Source organism: Stegostoma tigrinum, chromosome 7 (assembly GCF_030684315.1).
Source record: "Stegostoma tigrinum isolate sSteTig4 chromosome 7, sSteTig4.hap1, whole genome shotgun sequence".
NCBI lineage: Eukaryota > Metazoa > Chordata > Chondrichthyes > Orectolobiformes > Stegostomatidae > Stegostoma > Stegostoma tigrinum.
Window position 1 is genome coordinate 75,122,373 of NC_081360.1, and position 25,154 is coordinate 75,147,526.

At 43.0% G+C, this 25,154-nt stretch overlaps 1 long non-coding RNA gene across 5 annotated transcripts in view; it reads right to left on the minus strand.

Moving 5' to 3' along the window:
* Positions 1 to 468: 468 nt before the first annotated feature.
* The window catches only part of LOC125454160 (uncharacterized), a 157,672-nt gene continuing 132,986 nt past the window's right edge, over positions 469 to 25,154 (minus strand). For all 5 annotated transcript variants that reach the window (XR_007247931.2, XR_007247934.2, XR_007247935.2 and 2 more), the window contains exons 2-3: positions 8,953 to 9,072; positions 469 to 1,934 (exon numbers count right to left, since the gene is read on the minus strand). This is a non-coding gene — a long non-coding RNA (uncharacterized LOC125454160). The remainder of the gene's footprint in view (positions 1,935 to 8,952; positions 9,073 to 25,154) is intronic.

The window sequence follows — 25,154 nt, forward strand, 5'->3', positions numbered from 1 at the left end:
AGGTGCCTAGGTTCTTTGTTATTGATTTGTGGGATGTGGGCATTGCCAGCTGGCCAGCATTTCTTGCCCATCACTAGTTGACCTTGAAAAGTTGGTGGTGAATTGCCTTATTGAACTGTTCCAGCCCATGTGATGTAGGTTGACTCATAATGTCATTAGGGAGGGAGGTGGGCTTAAAAAGCTATTGTCCGCTGCTTCCTGTCACCTCTGGAATTCCCTTCAGGGTCTTCCCCTACTCCTTAAATGGGATCACTGCACTGCCCTCATTCTTTACCTGTGGCACTGCACAATCTTTCGGCATCACTTCAGGTGTTTCATCCATTTCCCACTCCTGGTTACCACTGTTACCACATAGTGAGATCATGATGTGAAGGTGCCGGTGTTGGACTGGGGACGACAAAGTCAGAAGTCACATGACACCAGGTTATAGTCTAACAAGTTTATTTGAAATCATAAGTTTTCCGAGCCTTGCTCCTTCTTCAGGCGTTTGTGAGAGAGTTGGTATCAGATACAGAATTTATAAGTAAAAGATCAAATGATCACACCACAGATGAGCAAGCATTGAACAAACTTAAGATGCTCTTAAGTCTTTAATCAGTTATAAGGTTTTATTTGATTAATACATGTACGTAAATCCCTGAATTTCTTTCAGATCACTGCCCTGAGAGAAGAAAAGGTTTTATCAGTATAAAGAAGAGGTGCTGTTTTAAGTCAGACAATGCATGTTAGGTATGAGGCTTTGTTTAAAATCTGTTTGTGTTTTGGTTGAGAGTTAGACTCGGTTACAGATCAAATTCTTGTGAATGAATATTTGAACTCTACTGCCTCAGTGTTCTGTTCCATGCTATCTGATATCACTGTAACATAATTGTTGTGCACATGCTTGATAGTTATTCTTAGAAGGGAGGCATAGTTAACCCTTTACTTCACACTCCCATCTTGAAAATCACAGTACTTACCAATTACCATGGGGGAAAAATATACTACTTGTTTGAAACTTTAACCCATGTGTCTAATTGGCCCCTGTGCCCTGTGAGAGAGCAAGAACTGCAGATGCTGGAGTCAGAGACAACACAGTATGGAGCCAGTCAGGCAGCACCAAAGGAGCAGGAACATTGACATTTTGGGTCTGGGCTTTCTGAAGAATGCTCCTGACCCAAAACATCAACTCTCCTGCTCCTCTGATGCTATCTGGCCTGCTGTGCTCCTCCAGTAGCATACTGTCTTGTCCCTATGCCCTGCGTCTGCTTTTCCTTTACGCTATTGTGATATGGCATTCATTATACTGTGTACTTTAGTCACTCAACGTGGTATACTGTGGAGCTTGTTGTACAGATGTTTTGTTGTCTTTAATCAGCACTTTCCACTAAGGTATAAAATGAAATAAAGCATAAATAAGGTTTGGTTGCACCTGGATGTTTTTCACCATTTTATGATAGATCTTACTTATAAGTATTTGGAAGAGGCTAATACACTTAAAGATAGTCATGTTGACAACAGATGAATCACCTTCAGTGCAATATATAAAAAGAACCTAGTATTATTTGTTCTACCAATATTTATCACTTTATTCAGTATTAATCAGTTTTTTGCAGTTCTTAAACCATTTTTCAATGATTGCATTATTCTTCTAATTACTTTATTTCTCGTAACTTTGCTATATTTTGGCATCACAAGAAATGTTAAAATAAACTATTAAACAAAGTACTGGTTAGGCATGGTTATCTTAAAAAATTAAAGTCAAATAACTACTAAATTGTTTGGAAAATGACCTTTTTGTTTGCATTTTTGACTGCATCTTCATCAGATTTCCTCCTTTTTCGTTCACTAGCTATTCTGCTTTTCTGCTTTTCTTTCCACTTCTCTGGTGGTATTGATGAATGCAGAATGCTGTTTCAAAAGCATTGGAAAGCTTTGCCCAAGTGATCATCCTGCTGTGAGAATTAACACAATTATTCAGAAGTATATTTTTGGCTGCCTGGGTATTTGAAGGAATTATCCTGGTCCTGAATGGTGCCACTGAGGGATACCATATATTAGGCCTAGGGCCAATAACCTTCAGAGAACAGCAGATAGCTCACAGATAAAGTTTAATTACAGATCTAGATGTGGGAATTTGAGAAACTATCTTAGGTATGTGAGGAATAGCATCAATCAATTAGGGAGGCGATCAGGAAAGGATGGGGGATGTGGGGTACACACAATTTGACATTGGACTTCATAATATTTATGAAATTTATATAAAATTTGGAGCTGGGTAAACATCGAAATGTGTGAGTACAAGTAGGCTGTTCAGTCCATGATCCCATTACGAGAATATTTTAAGCAACGGCAGAGCACACCATTCCTTCCCCTCAAATTAGGCCCAATTATGTTATTTCAAAGTTTGTGCAATTTTGTTGCATTACCATCAGTTTATCTCCAATTAATATGAGCACTCAGGGCTGTTGAGTTGTGCTATTTACAGAAGGTTATTTCAGAATCCTTATAATAACATGCACACCAACTCTTTCAGAACAAATTCTTCCCATAGGCTGTTCTTTTCTGTTTCCATTCAGTTGGTCAGGAGAGTTTGTGCCAAGTGTTCAGACACTGCTTTTTTTGTAGAGGAATTTCTTCTTACGTTTTTTTTTGATAAGCAAGAAGACAAAGATGCCAGCCAGATCAAACTGCATGAGAGACAGACTGTGCTCTGTCTGATATTATCTTTCCACCTAATCAAAGACAGAGGCGTACTTACCAAACAATGATGGTGCTGAAATGGTGACAGAAACAGTAGATATCACAACACAGAGCTGTACCATCTGCTGCAAGGACACATGCAAGTAGCAAGCATCATTGTGCTGGCGCTACCAACCGCCTTAATAACCAGCTGATGTTTAACGTCCTCAATTTCCTATTGTTTTCAAGCTTGTTACAATATGTGAAGAGTTTCTAAGAATGGATAGAAGGACCACAGTCTTTTCAACAATTTCTGTCTACTTCCATTTTGAACAACGCCACTTAACAGCAAATTATTTTACCCAATTCCACAAGTTTTCTGCCAACCATAATGTTTTGTCAGCTTTCATGTAATCCAAGCTTGCACAGTCCAAAATAGTGATTAAAAATCCACATCTTTTTTAATGCCAATCCACATAAAATCTCCTATCATTAAGTGATAAGATACTTCAAATTTATTCATTACCCTGTGAGCAAATCATGAGAGGTTTTTCAAAATCATTATTCATTCATGGCACCTGGTCAGTGTTGGCCAGGCCAGCATTTATTACCCATCACCAGCCACCCTTGAGAAGGTAGTGATGGGAACTCACATCTTGAACTGCTGCGGTCCATTTGCTCAGTAGGTCTACAATGCAGGTAGGGAGAAAGTTTCAGGAATTTGATCCAAAGACACTGTAGGAATATTTCCGAGTCTGGATCATGAGTGGCTTGGAGGAGAACGTGTGGGTGATGTGTCCCAATGTAACTGTTGTCCTTGTTCTTCTAGATGACAGGCATCACAGATTTGGAAGGTGCCCTCTACGAAGCTATGATAAATTTCTGCAATGCACCTTGAAGATAGTACACACTGCTGGTACTGAGCATCAGTGGAGGAGACAGTGAATGTTTGTGCACGTGATGCCAATCAATCAGTTGGTCTATTTCGTTCTGAATGACCTCAAGCTTCTTAAGTGTTATTTTGAGCCACGGTCATCCAGGAAATAAGGAATTATTCTATTACGCTTCCGATTTGAGCGTTGTAGATGTTGGACAGTCTTTGGGGATTCAGGAGAGTGTTATTTGCTGAAAGATTCCTAGCACCTGTCCTGCTCTTGTAGCAATGATAATTATATCGCTAGACTAGTTCAGTTTCTGGTCAACGGTAAACTCCAGGATGGTAATAGTGAGGGATTCAGTGAAAGTAATGACTGATTGTCTATTATTGGCGATGGACATTACCTAGCACTTATGTGGTGTGAATAGTACTTACTACCTTATCAGCTCAACCTGGATATTGTCCACGCCTTGCCACATTTACTGTTTCAGTAACTAGAACAGGAAATGACATCACCAACGCAGGAAATGACATCACCAACCCAAGGAAATCTAAATAGATAAATAGAAATCGGGACATAACACCAGCGCTTCACCGGAGGCTCACTGATGATGTTATCTAGAATGGTGACGAAACGTCTGAAAACTAACCTTCCAGCTCAGCGAGCAAACTCACAGCCAGAACCTCAACCTGAGCTACAAATCTCCTCAAAACTCGTCAGTAACTAAGGCGTGGTGAATGTGTTGAACATTGATGTTTGCGGATGAGCACACGTTGTTTCAGACTCTATGATGGAGGGAAGATAATTGATGAAGCAACTGAAAATGGTTGGGTATGAGGCACTATCCTAAGGAACTTCTATAGATGTGTCCTGGATCTGAGCTGACGAATCTTCATCAACCTAAACTATCATCCTTTGTGTCAATTCTGACAGTGACTTTCCTTCTGAGTCCCATTGACACTAGTTTTTCCTTGGACTCCTTGATGCCACACTCAATCAAATATGGCCTTCATGAAAGAGCAGTAACTCTCACCTCACCTCTGGGGTTTGGCTCTTTTGTCCATGTTTGAATTAAGGTTGTAATGAGGCCAGGAGCTGAGTGGCCCAAGTGGAACACAAACAGAAGGACAATGAGCAGGTTATTGCTCAGCAAGTGCTGTTTGGTAGCACTATTGCTGACACTTTACATCACTTTACTGATGTTCTAGAGTAGACTGGTAGGCAGTAATTTGACAAGTTGGATTTATTCAGCTTTCTGTGTACAAGGCCAGGGAAATTTTTCATATTATCAGATAGATACTGGTGTTATAGCTATCCTGGAACAGCTTGGGCAAGGCCATAGCACATTCTGGAACACAAGTCTTTAGGACTATTGCCAGAATGTTATCAAGGCACACAACCTTTGCAATATCCAAGGCTTCAAAATCCAAGACAACAAAATGTGAGGCTGGATGAACACAGCAGGCCAAGCAGCATCTCAGGAGCACAAAAGCTGACGTTTCGGGCCTAGACCCTTCATCAGAGAGGGGGAGGGGGTGAGGGTTCTGGAATAAATAGGGAGAGAGGGGGAGGCGGACCGAAGATGGAGAGAAAAGAAGATAGGTGGAGAGAGTATAGGTGGGGAGGTAGGGAGGGGATAGGTCAGTCCAGGGAAGACGGACAGGTCAAGGAGGTGGGATGAGGTTAGTAGGTAGATGGGGGTGCGGCTTGGGGTGGGAGGAAGGGATGGGTGAGAGGAAGAACAGGTTAGGGAGGCAGAGACAGGTTGGACTGGTTTTGGGATGCAGTGGGTGGAGTGGAGGAGCTGGGCTGGTTGTGTGGTGCAGTGGGGGGAGGAGACGAACTGGGTTGGTTTAGGGATGCAGTTGGGGAAGGGGAGATTTTGAAACTGGTGAAGTCCACATTGATACCATTAGGCTGCAGGGTTTCCAGGCGGAATGAGTTGCTGTTCCTGCAACCTTCGGGTGGCATCATTGTGGCACTGCAGGAGGCCCATGATGGACATGTCATCTAAAGAATGGGAGGGGGAGTGGAAATGGTTTGCGACTGGGAGGTGCAGTAGTTTGTTGTGAACCGAGCGGAGGTGTTCTGCAAAGCGGTCTCCAAGCCTCCGCTTGGTTTCCCCAATGTAGAGGAAGCCACACCGGGTACAGTGGATGCAGTATACCACATTGGCAGATGTGCAGGTGAACCTCTGCTTAATGTGGAATGTCAACTTGGGGCCTGGGATAGGGGGGAGTGGGGAGGTGTGGGGGCAAGTGTAGCATTTCCTGCGGTTGCAGGGGAAGGTGCCGGGTGTGGTGGGGTTGGAGGGCAGTGTGGAGCGAACAAGGGAGTCATGGAGAGAGTGGTCTCTCCGGAAAGCAGACAGGAGTGGGGATGGAAAAATGTCTTGGGTGGTGGGGTCGGATTGTAGATGGCGGAAGTGTCGGAGGATTATGCGTTGTATCCAGAGGTTGGTGGGGTGGTGTGTGAGAACGAGGGGGATCCTCTTTGGGCGGTTGTGGCGGGGGTGGGGTGTGAGAGACGTGTTGCGGGAAATACGGGAGACGCGGTCGAGGGCGTTCTCGATCACTGTGGGGGGAAAAGTTGCGGTCCTTGAAGAATTAGCCAAGATATTTTTCCATCCCCACCCCTGTCTGCTTTCCGGAGAGACCACTCTCTCCGTGACTCCCTTGTTCGCTCCACACTGCCCTCCAACCCCACCACACACGGTACCTTCCCCTGCAACCGCAGGAAATGCTACACTTGCCCCCACACCTCCCCCCTCACCCCTATCCCAGGCCCCAAGATGACATTCCACATTAAGCAGAGGTTCACCTGCACATCTGCCAATGTGGTATACTGCATCCACTGTACCCGGTGTGGCTTCCTCTACACTGGAGAAACCAAGCGGAGGCTTGGAGACCGCTTTGCAGAAAACCTCCGCTCAGTTCGCAACAAACAACTGCACCTCCCAGTCGCAAACCATTTCCACTCCCCCTCCCATTCTTTAGATGACATGTCCATCGTGGGCCTCCTGCAGTGCCACAATGATGCCACCCGAAGGTTGCAGGAACAGCAACTCATATTCCGCCTGGGAACCCTGCAGCCTAATGGTATCAATGTGGACTTCACCAGTTTCAAAATCTCCCCTTCCCCTACTGCATCCCTAAACCAGCCCAGTTCGTCCCCTCCCCCCACTGCACCACACAACCAGCCCAGCTCCTCCACTCCACCCACTGCATCCCAAAACCAGTCCAACCTGTCTCCGCCTTCCTAACGTGTTCTTCCTTTCACCCATCCCTTCCTCCCACCCCAAGCCACACCCCCATCTACCTACTAACCTCATCCCACCTGCTTGACCTGTCCGTCTTCCCTGGACTGACCTATCCCCTCCCTACCTCCCCACCTATGCTCTCTCCACCTATCTTCTTTTCTCTCCATCTTCGGTCCGCCTCCCCCTCTCTCCCTATTTATTCCAGAACCCTCACCCCATCCCCCTCTCTGATGAAGGGTCTAGGCCCGAAACGTCAGCTTTTGTGCTCCTGAGATGCTGCTTGGCCTGCTGTGTTCATCCAGCCTCACATTTAAGTTCCCATTATCTCTGATACCCAGGAATCAAGATGGTATTATTTGGGACACTTGTAATGTATGATTATGCCAGGCTATTTTTTGTTTAGTCTTTCGGACGGCTCTGCCAGTTTTGACACTATACCCCAGACGTTTGTAAGGAGGACTTTTGAGGCTTAATAGGCTATGTTTGCCATTCTGATAGTCAATGCCAGATAGTCCTTCACTTTTTTTTCCCTCTTTCCTTCGACTTTGTAGCAGTCGATACAATTTATACAATTGGATTTTCAGGGAATAGTTTAAGGTCAACCACATTGCGGTGTTCCTGGGGTCACATGCAAGCCAGATTTTTTTCTCTCTACTCATTTGTGGGATGTGCATGTCGCTGGCTGGCCAGCATTTCTTACCCATCCTATGTTGCCCTTGAGAAGGTGGTGGGGACCTGTCTTCTTGAGCCACTGTACATGGAGATGATGGTGTTCCCATATGCCTGTTGCCCTTGTCCTTCTAGATGAAAGTGGTCTTTGGTTTGGAAGGTGCTGTCTGAGGCTCTTTGGTGAATTTCTGCAGTGCATCTTGCAGATAGTACACACTGCTGCTACTAAGAATCAGTGGTGGAGAGAGCGGATGCTTGTGGATGTGGTGCCAATCAAGCAGGCTGCTTTGTCCTGGGTGGTGTCAAGCTTCTTGAGTGTTGTTGGAGCTGAACTTATCCAGGCAAGTGGGGAGTCTTCCATCATATTCCTGACTTGTCCCTTGTAGATGGTGGACAGACTTTCAGGAGTCAAGAGGTGAGTTACTTGCCACAGTATTCCTAGCTTCTGGCCTGATCTTGTAGCCACTGTGTTATTGTGGTCAGTCCAGTTGAGTTTCTGGTCAATGATAACCCCCAGGATGTTGATACTGGAGGATTCATTAATGGTAACATTGAATCTCAAGGGATCCTGTTTAGGCTGTCTCTCTTTGGTAATGGTCATAGCCTGGAAATTGTGTGGTGTGAATGTCACTTGCCACTTTTCAGCCCAAGCCTGGACATTGTCCAGATTTTGTTGCAATTGAATACAGACAGCTCCGGTAACTGAGGAGTCACAAATGGTGCTGAGCATTGTGCAATCATCGGTGAACATCCCTGCTTCTGACCTTATGATGAATGGAAGGTCATTGATGAAGCAGGTGAAGATGTTTAGGTCAAGGACACCACCCTGAGGAGCTCCTGCAGAGATGTCCTGAAGCTGAGATAATTGATCACTAACAACCACAACTATCTTCCTGTGTGTCAGGTATGACTCCAACCACTGTAGAGTTTTCCTTCTGATACCCAATGATTCCAGTTTTGATAGGGCTCCTTGAAGCCACATTCGGTTGAATGCAGCCTTGATGTCAAGGGATGTCACTGTCACCTCACCTCTGGAATTTAGCTGTTTTGTCCATGTTTGAACCAAGGCTGTAATGAGATCAGGAGCTGAGTGGCCCTGGTGGAATTCAAACAGGACATCACTGACCAAGTTATTGCTGATCAGGAGCTGCTTGATAGCACTGTCGATGACATCTTCCATCACTTTACCGATGATCAAGAGGAGACTGATGGGGCAGTAATTGGCTGGTTTGGGTTTGTCCTGCTTTGTGTGTACAGGACATACTTGGACAATTTGCCACATTGTCAGTTAGATACCAGTGCTGCAACTGTACTGGAACAGCCAGTGGCAACTGTATTAATTCCCTCAAGGGCATTCATGAACCAGATGGATTTTTACAACTGCTGACTCAGGTTTAAGAGTCATCATTAGGCCTTTAATTCCAGATTTGAATTGAGTTCAAAATTCACAATCTGCCATGGTGCAATTCAAAAAGAACACATTACCTGGGTTTCTAGATGGTTTGTGTAGCAACAATCCCCTAGGACTTTGCCTCCCAACGTAATTGCGTTCCCATTCCTTGAAGAGTTCTGTATGATTCCCAGCATCAGCTGGGATATTCCCTTCTACAAAATTAAGCACAAAAGATAGGAGGTATGATATTAATAAATCACCTAATTAAAACTTGGGATCCTTGATTGTACAACTACTGTGTATTTAATCACCTTCATCACAGATATTATTCAAAGACTCTTATGAATGGTGTCTTGTCTAACAAGAAGCTTAAACTGACATGACTTTACAGCAATGAATCGTTTTGCTTCAACAATCAATCTGATAATCAATTCATCACCAGTAACATAAGACCACAATTTTAATGTGAAGAATAAATATCAACATTCTTATCAAAAGCCGTGAGTTTTACAAACTGGATCCTAGTTGGCAAAATAGTCTATAACTGTGACACTTTCTTAGCTACTAACCACAACTGAATCAATTAAAATAATGAATAATTTTTAAACAATTTTATTTTCAATATTACATTTAGTCAGACATCGCGGCACAAATTATCTCATGATACTTTGATTTACATTTCCTATTTCTACAAAGTTTTGTGATGTCTCTACCTTCAGAAAGCTTGAATGTGAATTTTTAGAAGTGGAATAAATACAATTCTCTTGGCTCCTCTGTTGTCTAGGCAACATTATGTATCCAGTGAACAATCACTGGATCTATTGCTTTGATGCAAAACCACGTTTATTTGTTTAAGTAAAGATAAAGGAAGCTTTTGTACTGCTTTACATCAAATGTGTTGATTTTATCTATTTCCAGTAATCAATTATCCATGAGTCATTCAGTGCTTAAAACCTAGAAAACTAGTTTCCAGTATTGCTGAGAAAAAACATTTTGTCAAGCTGTTCATAAAAGCAAGAGCCTGACTGTAATCAGCCAGCCAACAGTTACAAAACTCATAACATTGTGTCTGTTAGGTGTGATTCAATGATTGGACAACATTTGCTAAATCACCCTGATCGTGTAAAGAATTATGCTGGCAACTAATTTAGAATCATCAGTCAGCTCATCCTATGGAAGGCTTGCGTGTACTGGAAGCTACATATTTTAATAGCTAGAGCTCAGACATATGCTCAATTTTAATCTACTGTAAATACAAGAAATAAAAGTTCAACACAAAACCCAACTGTGCACTGCCCTCAGTATAGCATTGTTGGAAATGTTGCTGCCTGTGATTATTGCATGCAATCACCTAATGACTCAAATTTTGTTGTAAGAATAATTTTATCAGCAATCTCAATTATTAAAGTGTAAATCAAAAACAATTCCCACTGACTGCACATCCAGGACTCACAGCTGAGATGTGAAATGAATAACTTGCATCTATATTTACTAAAGAAGGGAATTTTCACAATCTATTGTGGCATAGGAGAAACCTTTGTCACTAAAAAGGGTTTAAAATTGATAGGGCAAAGGTACTGGAAAGGACTGTCAGAATTGGAAGTCAGTGAGCCACTGTGATTAGGTGTGATGCAGCCACAGATGCACACAGAAGACAGGGTGGAAATTACAGGGGCACTGGCAATAGGTTAATTGGGTGGTTAAGAAGTCATATGGAACACTGCCATTGTCAGTCATGGCATTGCTTATGAGAGAAGAGAGGCAATGTTGAAGCTCTATGAAAGTTTGGTTAGGCCATAGTTGGTGTGCTGTGTGCAGTTCTAGCCACCACACTACAGGAAGGATATGATTACACTGAAGAGGGTGCCACGAAGATTCATCAGGACATTGCCTGTGTTTAAGAATTTTAGCTATGAACAGAAGTTGGATGCGCTCAAATTGCCTTTTTTAGAGCAGAGAAAGTGGAGGGGCTCCTAATTGAAATATGTAAGGTTATAAGGAGCATGAGCAGGATAGATAGGAAGTAGCAGTTCCCCTTAGCTAAAGGGTCAATCCTAAAACTTTAAAGTGAAGGGTAAAAGGTTTAGTGGGAATTAGAGGAAAACATTTTTTTTTTACCCAGAGGGTGAAACGTGCTGCCTATGGGGACAGTAAAGTGAGAAACATCACAATATTGAAAACATACACAGATGAGCACTTGACATATCATGTGGAGAGAAACACAATGTTAACAATTCAGGTCCAGTAACACTTCATCAGAACTGGACAAGGGGTCACTAAACTCAAAACGGTAACTCTGTTTCTTTCTCCAAATATGCTGCCAGAACTGTTGGGCTTCTCCAGCACTTTCTATTTTCCAGTATGTGCAGTTCTTTGTTTCAATTTACTGGAAATGTCAGAAAATTTAGGCTATGGGTCAAAAGATGAAATGTGGGATTAGAGTGGATAGTTCAGCACAGACTCAATGGGCCAAAGGACCTCTTCTGTGCTATATGACTGTTTTCTTTGAAAAGGCGAAGTCTAAGAGAAGATCTGATAGAAGTTTTCAAAACCATGAGAGGCCTCGGCAAAGAAGAAGAGGAGAAATTGTACACTGCAGTAAAACACTGAAGTACAAGAGGGCACAGATTTAAAGCAATTTTCAAAAAAATAGTAAATCTAACATGAGAAAACACCTTTAACGCCCAAAAAATATTTAGGGTTTGGATTTAATGCCTGTAACTATGGTGGAGGCAAGTTCAATTAAAGCGTTCAAGAATCCATTGAGTAATTATTTAATAAGAAACAATGCACAGGGTTGTGGGGAAACAACAGAAGAATAACACAAAGACATAATGCTATTTCAGAGAGCTAGTGCGGACAGAGTGGGCTGAACAGCCTACTTCTGCAATTCCAAAATTCCGTGAAATAACAAAAAAAAATGCAGTCCAAGTTATCCAGCTCTTCCAGAGAACTAGTTGAGACACATTAAGCTGAACACATAGAGCAATATACCTGCAACAGTTATACATTTTAAATTCACTAAAAAGCTTAGAGCCTATCACTCCTGTGGAAGCAAAATTTTAATGGTGTGATAAGTTTTAATTATTCTCCAGCATTGAAGATCTGCTTTTAAAAATGTGAGGTTGATTTTTCCAAAAGTCAGCTAAGTGTCAATTTCAGGGAGTCTTACAGAGGGTTTCTCTCTGGGAGCTTCAGTGAAGTTTTCTCAGACAATTTCCCACTGGTCTCCTTATTCCCTCTGCTGCATGCCCTCACTGCATTGCTCTCACACTATCTTACACTCATAGCAGCAGGAGAGCTCATTGCTGCCAGGATTATCTGGGATTCCTGCTGCTAGCACCAGATTTAAAAGTTCAGCTGTGCACCAGTTCAAATGTTCCAAAATAGGGAAAATTGCCATGGAAATGTCTAACAGCCAAATGCTGATGGAAACACGGGAGTCATGGTAAATGTTGTGGCAAAATGAAAGTCATTTTCTTTCTTCTGGGCTGCCAAAACGGACCAGATCTTGCCAGCTTGGTATGACATTGCCACCCAGGTCAGTGCAAGGTCCACAGTTGAGAGTAACATGCAATAATGTCACAAGAAAGATAATGATTTTCCTCACTCTGCAAGAATTAGTGCTAACATTTTCTCTCTGCTACCGGACATTTGCTCGAACTCTACCCCTCCCAACAAAGTGCTCAATTGTGAAAACCTGGCCCTACCCCCCGCTTTAGTAGCCCATGTCATCACATGTTATATCAGATCCCACCCCTGGTTTTGGGTTGGTCTGCCCTGCAATCTTCACAGACATTATCCCTTCTGCATCCAGTATGTCTCCAATCCCCTCGCTTAGGATTCCCACTTTACCGAGCATGGATTGCCTCCTGCAAACTCCTTGACGCCGACTATCTGAACTCCCAGGCTGACTGTGGCCCATATCATCGACTGATCTATGAGTTCAACTCTGTCTGAGCATGATTCAGCCCCATGACTGGTTTCTACAGCTCCCTTATTACTTTATCTGTATTCCCCAGACTGGTTGGATTTGACCTGCAGGATTGATGTTGGTCCAATCCCTGGACTGAATGTACTTGGATCCCTAGACAATAATCATACCCAAATGAAAAGCAACATGGTAAAAAGTAAGGCACAGATACTGTGAAAGTCGATGTTAGTGCTAAGAAATCCAGCTAGGAGCCCTGAGGTGCATCCTGAGCAGATGCATGAGTAGGCTGTGTGTCCTTTATGCACAGAGTGACCTGGCAGCAGTATTGCAAGGTAAGATGTTAGGGAGCTCCAAAATATTATGGGTAAAAGACTGAAGTGTCTCCTAAGTTCGTCTGAGATCGTCCATGGTAATGTGATGAGGCTGGTTTTTTCAGTTGATTAGTGAGGCCAGGTTTAGAGTACTGTGAATATTTCTAGTCATCCTGCTATAGGAAGGATATTATTAAATTGGAGAGGGTGCAAAAATAGATTTACTAGGATGTTCAGAGATAATGGGAACTGCAGATGCTGGAGAATTCCAAGATAATAAAATGTGAGGCTGGATGAACACAGCAGGCCAAGCAGCATCTCAGGAGCTCCTGAGATGCTGCTTGGCCTGCTGTGTTCATCCAGCCTCACATTTTATTTACTAGGATGTTGGCAGGACTGGAGGTTTTGAGTTATAAGGAGAGGCTGAATAGGCTATGACTTTTCGCACTGGAGTGTAAGAGCTTGAAGGATGAACTTATAAACGTCTATAAATTCATGAAGGGCATAGATGAGTGAATAGCAAAGGGTTTTTCCTTAGGTTGGAGAGTTCAAAACTAGGAGGCATAATTTTAAGGTGAGCAGAGAAAGATTTAGATTAGACTGGATTCCCTACAGTGTGGAAACAGACCCTCGGCCCAACAAGTCCACACCGCCCTTTGAAGCACCTCATCCAGACCCATTCCCTGTATCCCACACACCCCTGAACACTACGGGAAATTTAGCATGGCCGATCCACCTAGCCTGCACATCTTTGGACTGTGGGAGGAAACCGGAGCAAACCCACGCAGACACAGGGAGAATGTGCAAACTCCGCGTAGACGGTCACCCGAGGCTGGAATTGAACCCGGGTCCCTGACGCTGCGAGGCTGCAGTGCTAACCACTGAGCCACCGTGCCACCCCAAGACATTTAAAAGGGACCTGAGGGGCAGCTCTTTCACACAGCGAGTGATTCACAAGTGGAATGAACTACCGGAGGAAGAGATAGATGCAAGTATATTTACAACATTTAAAAGACATTTGGAATAGATACATGAATGGGAAATGTTTGGAGGGATATGGGCCAAATGCAGGCAAACGGGCATAGTTTCATTTGGGAAATTTGATCGGTATAGATGAGTTGGACCAAAGGGTCTGTTTCCATATTGTTTGACTCTATGACTCTTTGACAACATCTGTGGATGAAGGGTCGAGGTGCACATTTCCCATGAACTGTAATATAATTGAAGACATTAGTATAGACAAAGAGGATGTTCTGAATGATCGGGCAGGCTTAAAAGTAGCCAGATGAAATATATCTCAGAGATAATGGGAACTGCAGATGCTGGAGAATTCCAAGATAGTGCTCCTGAGATGCTGCTTGGCCTGCTGTGTTCATCCGGCCTCACATTTTATCTTGAAATATATCTCAGGTTTGTTTAATGAGTCAAGGGAGTCAATAGCAGGAGCATTGATAGCGATTTTCCATTTATCTCTGGCCACAGGAGAGGTGCCAGAAGTCCGGAGGACAGTTAATGTGGAACTGTCACTCAAGAAGAGACCAAGGGATAAAACAGGAAACTACTGACTAGTCAATCTAACCTCAGTGATTGGGCAACTATTGGAAGAAATTCTGAAGGACAGAAGTGGGCAATTCATTTAACATAGTCTAATGGAATTTCAGCAAGGCTTTCGCTCAGGTCCTGCATGGGAGATGGATAGCAAAAGTATGAGCCCATGGGATCTAAGGAGATTTATCTAATTGGATCCAGAATTGGCTGAATGGCAAGAAGGAAAGAACGGTGATTGAGGAATGTTTCTGTAACTAGACACCTGTGTCCAATGAAGCCTGCAGGTATCAGTGTTGAAGCTCTTGCTGTTTGTGGTATCCATAAATAATTTCAACTTGAATATAGGAGAGTTGGCCAGTAACATCACAAGTGTTACCAAGATTGTTAAATAGTTAGTAAGATACCCTTAGGTTACAGGAGGATATAGATGGGCTGATGTGATACATTGATCAGTGGCAAAGGGAATTCAATCCAGAATAGTGTGAGATGATAGATTTGGACAGAACAAACAAGGCAAAGGAATCCATGATGAATGGCATGACCCTGACAAGCACCAAGGATTAGAGGGACCTTGGTGTGCATGTACACCGGTCACTTAAAGGTAGCAGGAGAGGAAGATAAAATAGTTAAGAAATCATATAGGCTATCTGCCTTTATTGGCCGAGGCATAGATATTAAGATCAAGGAGGTTACGCTAAAGCAGTTTAAAACATTTGTTATTCCACAGCCAGAGTATTATATGTAGTTCTGGACTCCTCACTTTAGAAAGAATGTGATTGGACTATACAGGAAATTTACCAGGGCATTGCCTAGGCTAAAGAGTTTCAGTTATGACAGAGATTGGACTGACTGGGCTCATGTTTTTTTTGGAGCAGAAGAGACTGACGGGGGACATGATTGAGATGTATAAAGCTATGAAGGGCATAGATAGGGTAGACAGAAAGGAGATTCAGAGGGATGTGAGGAAAATATTTTCTCCCAGAGGTTGGTGAGTATCCAGAATTCACTGCCTGTAAGGATGGTAGAAACCCTCAGAATATTTAGTGAGTACTCAGATGTGCACTTGCAATTCAAGGCCAGGATCAAGTGTTGGAAAATGGGATAACAATATTTGGGTACCTGTTTTTAACCAACACATGCTCAATGGACTGAAGGACCTTTTTCCATGCTGCAGACTTCTATGGCTCTAATGTACAATGATATGTTAGTGAAGACAGGTAGACAGAGAGGCCCAGAGAAGCAATTGGTGAGTTTCGTTCATCTGGTAACCTCCTTGACTTACTGATCAGAAATCAGCGCTATCTATTTTCTCACCAGGAGAATCGCACAGTGCATAGAAATGAGATGAGATTAGCTATTAATGAGGTGCAAATGCTTAAAAATAAGATCCTCACCACTTACCAGTGAGATTCTCATCTAGCCATTAGAACCTAAAAGGGAAAACCTTTCATTTTTTATCTTGACATTGAAAATCTCATTGTTGTGATCTCACCATATGTTCCCAAATGACTTGTTATTGCCACCTTCATTAAAGGATGAGGAGAATTCAGCCAATTACACTTCTTATACACCTCATTTGCAGTGCCAGGGAAGAGTATTTCCAAGGAAATTGTCTGGTTTTCAGTGAGGGGACGTCTCAACCTTACCCCTTGCCCCCATCTCTCATATCAGGCCATTATTTTAGAACCATATTAAGTGGGGCTTTCCTCACTCTTATATTGATGTGGAATTGTGCTATAACCAATGTAGCTTCGTTTCACAGCTGCATATTGGCTATTCAGCCATTTGAGAAAGTGGAAACGAGCATAAGTATTTTAAGATTATCCAGATTTTCTGTCTTATTTGTAACAGCTGCAAATAAATGATATAAAAGCAAAATACAGCGGATGCTGGGCATCTGAAACAATAAGAGAATGCTGAAGGAACTCAACAAGTCTGGCAGCATCTGTGGAGAATGAAGCAGAGTTAACATTTCAAGCCCATTATGACTCTTCTTCAGAACTGTCAAGGGGGTCACACCACTTTCAGGGACAGCTTCCAATCTCAGTCCATGGACTTGGCACAGTCAGTCAGCCACTTGGAGCAGTCAGAGTCAGGGGCTCTGTAAACTTGCAGCTCTGGAGAAGAGTCATACTCAAAATTTTTACTCTGTTTCCCTCTCCACAGGCCCGGTCAGGCTTGCCAAGTTTCTCCAGAATTTTCTCTGTTTGCTGCAAAATATATTATCATGTTAGTGAAAAATATGGAAGGGCTTAAATGTCATTTCAATGCAGAAACATAGCTCTTAACATTAAAAATGTTGATAAAATGAAAGAAAAAGTCATGTTCATATTTTTAAATTTATGTATCTATATACTTGGATACATGCAATGTCTTGCATTAATTACAAAATTATTGTAGTTCAGCAGCCCACCTGGAAAATACTTTATATTTGCTGTTGTAAATTTTAAAAGCCATTAGCAAGAACAGCACAACAAGTACAGACTGTTATGTGTCAAAAAAAAGATCATCACCAGAAAAACTCCAAAAATATCATAATATTACAGTCAAGCTGATCACCATAGGCAATTTAATATTCAATCTTGCCTCGTTTTTATGCAATTTTCTACTCTCCTGCAGAGAAAAATGAGATGGCAACTGCTTCTCACATGAAAGGCAGAAGTGGTATCTGGCAGGTCCAGCCCACTGCTTATTCTTTCGGGTCATAAGTCATCCTTGGCAAGTCAAGAGGCCTGCTACCAGTCAAGGTTTTATGCTACAGTCTGTCAAAGGCATCATCCATTCTCAATTCAGAGGCTTGACCAGACCAGTCAGCCACATGGTGCAGGCAGGCTCAGGGGTTCTGTGACACTACAGTCCAAGTAGTGGGCCACAGTCAGTGCTGCAGGTCTAGTGCAACCAGCCTGGGGATTTGTGGTTAGTCACAGAGCTGCATAGAAATCACTCAGAGATCTGGTCACTCATCAAGCTACTCATGATGTTCACACGTTAGCACGAGGTGATAGCCTAGTGGTACTATCACTAGACTTAGTTTAGTTTAGAGACCCAGGCAAAGTTCAAATCCTGCCATGGTAGATGGTGGAATTTGAGTTCAATAAAACTTTTGAATTAAGAGTCTAATGATTGCCATGAAACTGTCACTGATTTCATGTTTAAAAATCTTATTCACTAACATCCTTTAGTGTAGTACGTAGAACAGTTGGTCATTAAAGATTGATCGTAGACATCTCTGTGAAGCAAAAGTTGGAATGGAGCTGATTTCCCCTCAACCTGAACTGTAAGTGTTTGGTAACTTATACAATTCTGCATTTATTCAGTGGTGCAGGATTTGGGGTTGAGAAACAAGGCTTCAAAAATCTATTGCACTTACAATTTCCTATTGTATGTGTGCACTATGGCAATGTTGTGTACATTGGAATAACATTCACTATGTCAAAGGTCCACCTAGAAGCGTTCCAAGGCACTCCTTGTCAGACTTCTCCATGTCCCACTGGGCCAAGGCTGGGGAAAATGTCATTAGTGTTTGGTGTGAATGCTGATTGCTATCCGTTTTATTTCCAAAAGACCCTACACAGGGTCATTGAAACCATAACCAAAGGATCCAGCCGCATCAGTTGTCATGACCACTGAGGCTACAGTGCTATGAAGGTACAGAGAAGCTGAGGAGGAATAAATGAGCCAGTAAGCGCAATTCCAAAAGTAAACTCCAGCAGTTTTCAAATAACTTTCACACCAAGAAGCTACAGAATAAGGTCCCCTCAGGATTCAGAGGTTCAAAGTTTATTGTGCTCTTTGCCATTTCCTCCAGATGAGTGAGGACGCAGTCACAAAACCAAACCAACTACTGGAGCAGCACATGAAATACGAAGGAGTGGGTGGCCCTACTATCCCAGTGGCCATCATTTTAACCACTGTGTCCTTCCAACAATCCACTAGGGAACTGTATGGGATCCCTCAATCTTTGATCCATAAACGTTACAAGGATGTTACTGTTACAATTTCTGCAAAATCATACCATTTCATTTTCATGCCATACTACAAGGTCCATGCCGCAGCTTGAGCAGTAGGCTTTACCAGCATTGTCGTCTTCTCCCAGGTGCCAGGCACAAATACTCTACATATTGCATTGAAAACACTACATCACCATTCAACAGACTTCATCAACTGTAAGGGGTCCCATTACATCAAGTCACCTGTGACCGTCAGTACCCACCATAGCAGAAGTCTGCACCAGGAATCTTGCAAGCTGTCACAATGTCTCTACGTTTAAGAATTGTCATGTTCCTACATCACATCAAAGGTTGGATACCTTACAGGAATAGTTATTGGGACATTAGGGATAGTCTAAGTGGTGGAGGACTGGATTCGGTTACTTAGAAAAATGTAAAAGGGAGGATGGCTTAGCAGAGGCTTTTAAAGTTTCCAGAAGTAGTAATAGGACAAATAGTATGGGCAGTGGTGAGTGCAGTGGCCATCACTAAGGAGAAGGTGCGAGGGAAGCTCAAAGGTTTGAAGGTGGATTAATCACTTTGGCCAGATGGATTCCACCCCAGAGTTCTTAAGGATATACCTGAGGAGATCGCGGAGTCATTGGTAGTGATCTTTCAGGAATCACTGAAGTCAGAAAGGACCCCAGAGGAGTGGAAAATGGTTAATAAGGGAGGGAGGCAGAAGACAGGAAATTATCAGCCAGTTAGCCTGACCTTGGTCATTGTTAAGATTTTAGAGTCCATTACTAAGAATGAGATTAGGGAGTACTCAGATGTGGATAATAATCAAGGGGAGGTCATACCTGATCAATCTTGTTAGAAAATTTAAGAACGCAAATGAACAAGTAAGGCAAAGGAGAGGCAGCAGACATGATCTGTTAGGATATTCAGAGGGCTTTGACAAGGTGCAGCACAGAATGCTGCAAAATAAGATAAGAGCCCATGGTGTTGGGGGCAAGGTGCTGGCATGGATAGAGGATTGGCTGACTGGCAGGGATAAAGATTTATTTTTCAGTATGGTAACTGGCGGCCAGTAGAATTCCACAGGATTGGCACCACAACTATTCACTTAACATAAACGATCTGAACAAAGCAACTGATGGCATTTTTGTTAACTTTGCAGATGACACAAAGATTAGTAGAGATAAACGCCATGTGCAGCAAGCAGGTAAGCTGCAGAAGGACTTGAACAGGCTAGGAGAGTTAGCAAAGAAGTAGCAGATTCATTATTCAATACAATGTGTGAAAGTCTAAGGTTATGCACTTTAGGAAGAAGAGAGGTGTTGACTATTTTCTAAGCTGGGAAAGGCTTCAGAAATCTGAAGCACAAATGGACTTAGAAGTCTAAGCTCAGGATTCTCTTAAGGTTAACAGGTTGATTCCGTTGGCACTTAGAAAGGTAAATGCAATGTTTACATTCATTTCAAGATGGCTTGAATACAAGAGCAGAGATATAATTCTGAAATTGTATAAGGTTCTGGTTAGACCTCGTTTGGAACATTGTGAGCAGTTTTGGGCAGGAATGATGTACTGGTGTTGGAGGGAAGCCAGAGGAGGTTTATGAAAATGGCCCCAGATGAAGGGTTTGTCATATGAGGAGCAGCTGATGACCCTAGGTCTAAGGGAGGGTTCTGATTGAAACTTACAAAATACTGAGAGACCTGAATACAGTGAATGGGTAGTTGTTTCCGATATTAGGAGGTACTAGGAACCAAGGACACAGCCTCAGAGTGAAGGGACACTGCTTTAGAAATGAGATGAGGAGGAATTTCTTCACCCTGAAGGTAGTTAACCTGTGGAACTCATTGCCACAGAGAGCTCTGGAGGATAAGTCATTGAGTGTGTTTAAGACAGAGATAGATAGGTTCCTGATCAACATTACTGGAGAAGGCAAGAGAATGGAGTCAAGAAACATGCTATGACAAAATGGCTCAGCAGCTGCTCCTTATATCTTATGGCCTTATGGTCTTATAGTCTCCTCAACCAATACTGATTCTTCCATTCTGCAATCCTCTGACAATAGCTGCACATGAATATAATGTAACCTGTTGTTCCACCAGAGCCATCACAGAGCAGACATTAAGCTTCCTGAATATGACGGTTCAATGCTTGGATTGATCAGGTTTGATAGATAGATAGATCTATAGATCGAAAGATGGATAGATAGATAGACAGACAGACAGCCAAATAGATAGAAAGAGCCATACAGTATGGAAATAGTGCTTTGGTCCAAGTACTCCACGCTGACCATGTTTCCAAACTAAACTAGTCCCACTTGCCCAACAAATCTTTCCTATTAGTGTACTTATCCAAATGCTTCCTAAATGTTGTAACTATAATTGTGCCCGCCACCTCCTCGGGCAGTTCATTCCACACACAAACCACTCTCTGGGTAAAAAAGTTGCCCAGCGTGTCCTTTTTAAAACTTTCTCCTTTTGCCTTAAGATGATATCCCGTAGTTTTGAGGTCTTCCATGCTATTCACCTTATACATGCTCCTCATGATTTTTTAAACCTCTATAAGGTTACCCCTCAATCTCCTGTATTCCAGTGGAAAAAGTCCCACCCTATCCAGCTTTTCCTTATAATTCACACACTCTTGTCCCGACAACATCCTGGTAAATCTTATGTGAACCCGCTCCAAGTTAATAATATCCCTTGCTACATGTCAGAAAATATAAAAGGGGGGATCCCTCCAGAAACTGAGATTGACACTTAAAAAATCTGATTTAAAAGCTAGGATGCTATTCATCTTGTAACACTACAGATTGCTGTAAAAACTCTTCTGGTTCATTCATGTCCTTTAGGGAAACAAATCAGCCTTCTTGAACTGGCCTAGGCTACATGTGACCTCAGACCCACATAAGTATGGTTAACTTTTAACTTCTCTCTAGGCAATTAAGTATGGATGATGAATGATGGCTTAGCCAGCGGGGCACACAGGCCATGAATGAATAATAAGAAATTTATATATGATATCTATTTCAAACTCACCGACTCCCACAGCTATCTGGACCACCCCTCCTCTCACCCACCTTCCTGCAAGAATGCTATCCCCTATTCCCAATTCCTTTGTCTCCACAGCATCTGCTCCCACGATGAGGCGTTCCACTCCCGGACATCCTAGATGTCATCGTTTTTCAAGGATTGCAATTCCCCCTCCCCGCCTCACAGTGGTCGAAAACCCCCTCAGCCGCTTCTCTTGTGTTTTCCGCACCTCAGCCCTCACACCCCCTCTTTCCCTCACATTCCCCTTGTGCTCATTTATCACCCCATCAACCTCTGGATTCAATGCATCATTCTCTGCTACTTCCGCCACCTGCAATCTGACCCCACTACCAAGGATATAATTCCCTCCCCACCTTTACCTGCCTTCCGGAGGGATCGCTCCCTTCGCGACTCCCTCGTCCTCTCCACGCTCCCCACTAGCCCCACCACCCCCGAACCTTTCTCTGCAGCCACAGGAGGTGCTACACCTGCTCCTACACCTCCTCCTTTACCTCCATCCCAGGCCCCGAGGAAACCTTCCACATCAAACAGATGTTCACCTGCACATCTGCTAATGTGGTATACTGTATCGGCTGTTCCCGATGTGGCCTCCTCTAAGTTGGGGAAACCAAGCAGAGGATTGAATGCCACTTTGCGGAACACCTACGCTTGGTTCCTGACAAACAACAACACCTCCCAGTTGCGAACCACTTCAACTCCCCCTCCCACTCCCTGGACAACATGTCCATCCTGGGCCTCCTCCAGTGCCACAACGATACCACCTGAAAGCTGAGGAACAGCACCTCATATTCTGCCTGGGAACCCTAAAACCCAATGGTCTCAATGTGGACTTTACAAGCTTCAGAATCTCCCCACCCCGGACCCCCTCATCCCCCGCCTCCTTAACCTGTCCGTCTTCCATCCCACCTACCTGCCTCTTCCTCCTCACTGACCAACCCCATTCCAACTCCCTACCTCCACTCACCTTTAGATTAGATTAGATTCCCTACAGTGTAGTAACTGGCCCTTCGACCCATCAAGTCCACACTGCCCCTTAAAGCATCCCACCCAGACCCATTCCCCTATAACCCACACACACTCCTGAACATTTTTACAGGCAATTTAGCATGGCCAAGCCACCTAGCCTGCACATCTTTGGGCTGTGGGAGGAAACCGGAGGAAACCCACGCAGACACAGGGAGAATGTGCAAATGCCACACAGACAATTGCCCGAGCCTGGAATCGAACTCAGGTCCCTGGTGCTGTGCAGCTGCAGTGCCAACCACTGAGCCACCGTGCCACCCCATTACTGGCTGTACTGGCTTTACCCCCTTTACCGGTTTCATCCCCACCTCCTTGACCTGTGTCTTCTTTCCACCTATTTGCTCCACTATTGACCTTCTATCATCGCCTCCCCTTCCTTCTACCTTTTCCAGAGCCCCCTTTCCCTCCCCATTTCAGAAGAAGGGTCCACACCCGAACTGTCAGCTTTCCTGATCCTCTGATGCTGCCAGGCCTGCTGTGTTTATCCAGCTCCAGACCTTGTTATCTAATTAGAAATTTAGCTGTTTTTGGTGTAATTTAGACAAATGATTTTGGGAAACAGAAAGAAATCAGGATTCCTGTTGCAACGTCCACATTAGATAGGCAAATATCCCTCTACCACTACAAATGGAGTCAATGGTGCAACAATTTAAATTATTGAGCAAGGTTTACACATGAGACAAATCAGCAACTGTAGAGGTTTGATTTTTAACTAAAGTACTGTAAAAAAGTTAAGATGTTGAATTCTGGAAAAGCTGTCCCAAAATTCTACCAAAATTATGGAGGGGTACTGGGGAAATCCCGCCAGAAAATAGAAAGGAAGGCTTTATGTGGGTTAGATGTAATTCTTACAAATAATCTTTAAAAATGAAACAAACATTGTAGCAACTTTAGACCACTCAGTTGCTTTTCTCTTTGTTTAGAAACCCTTTGTTTAATGCCACAAACCAGTTAGAATTATAACCAAAAGTGTGCATAGTTTTCAATATATGTACTACCATTTTACTTACATTTTCATGGGATAAAAACTTATTTGAATGAAATATTTGCTAGTGAAAAGCAATGGTTCTGCAACAGGTTTTGTCAGCAACAACAAAATAGAGCAGTGTAATTTCATCTTCATTTGTGAAGATTTTCTAAACTGTCCCTGACCTTTCACCACACAGCGACAACCTGTCAGTCCATGTGATTGATGTGACGCTTCTTATGATGTTTGTTTTTGATTAACATTGCCTGTTCAAATCTTGAATTTCATATGTACCTTATTCATGGAAAAACACCAACACTGAGGTTTGATCAATTTCATATGTTGAGGCTGATGTTATCAAGGAGGCATTTTTTTTTCCCCTCTGACCAATAGTTGATTGTCACGCATGAAGAGCTATGTGCTGGAAAATAAAATTGGGTCTCCACTGCAGAGTTTGGCCAGAATATCTATTTTCCTGAGTATTGACTATCTTATCCCATTTTCAGAAACAGAAGTTATTTGTATTGCATGCGGATCCCCTGTGGCGTTATTTGCATTGTGGTTGCGGATGTGATGTTTTGTAACATGCGTTACAAGCACAGTGTGACACGGCAAGTGTTACAGAAGGTAAGTGTGGCTCTTGCACGTAGTATGCACCTTAGGAAATGATTGTAACATATTATAACCTGACTGGAAAATGTCCCAAAACAACTTTCTGATAGCCAGTACTCTCAAAGTGATTGCAGATGTGATAAATGCAGAGTATATCACTTGTTTTGGCCTATCGATATGCAGATACACAATTGAAAGCAAAGGAGAACATTGGAGAGTATTTAAAATGAAGAACTACCTCCTACCATACGGACCAAAAAATAAAATTGTTAATTGATGAATATCAGATAAGTGTCATGCTCCCCAGCATGTCAATTTTCAAAATATTCTTACAGCCAGATTATAGAAGCACTCAAATTCCTCACTAGATTTGATTCCCTACCGTGTGGAAACAAGCCCTTTGACCCCTACAAGTCCACACTGCCCCTTGAAGCATCCCACCCAGACCCATCCCCCTATAACCCACACACGCCTGAACAATACGGGCAATTCAGCACAGCTGATCCACCTAACCACCTAAGGTGTGGTGGCCCTTGCTCTCCCCTTGGTCAACATGAGAGACAATGGTGTAGGGTTGTTGTTGTTAAGCTAGTAATCAGGAGACAGGTAATGGTCTGGAGAATCAGGTTTGAATCCTTCCACAGCAGTTGGTACAATTGTAATTTTTTTTAAAAAATCTGGATCGCAAAGGCTAATGATGATGATGAAACCATTGCCCTTTTGTAAAAAGTGTGGCTCACCTATGCCCTTTAGGGAGTAAGTGAACTATCCTTAGCTGGCCTAGCCTATATATGGCTCCGGACACACAGTAATATTGGCAACTTCTAACTTCTTCCAAAATGGCACTATGCAGCTAAAATGCCTCAAAATAACAGAAGTCAGACATCACTCTAGGCACTGGA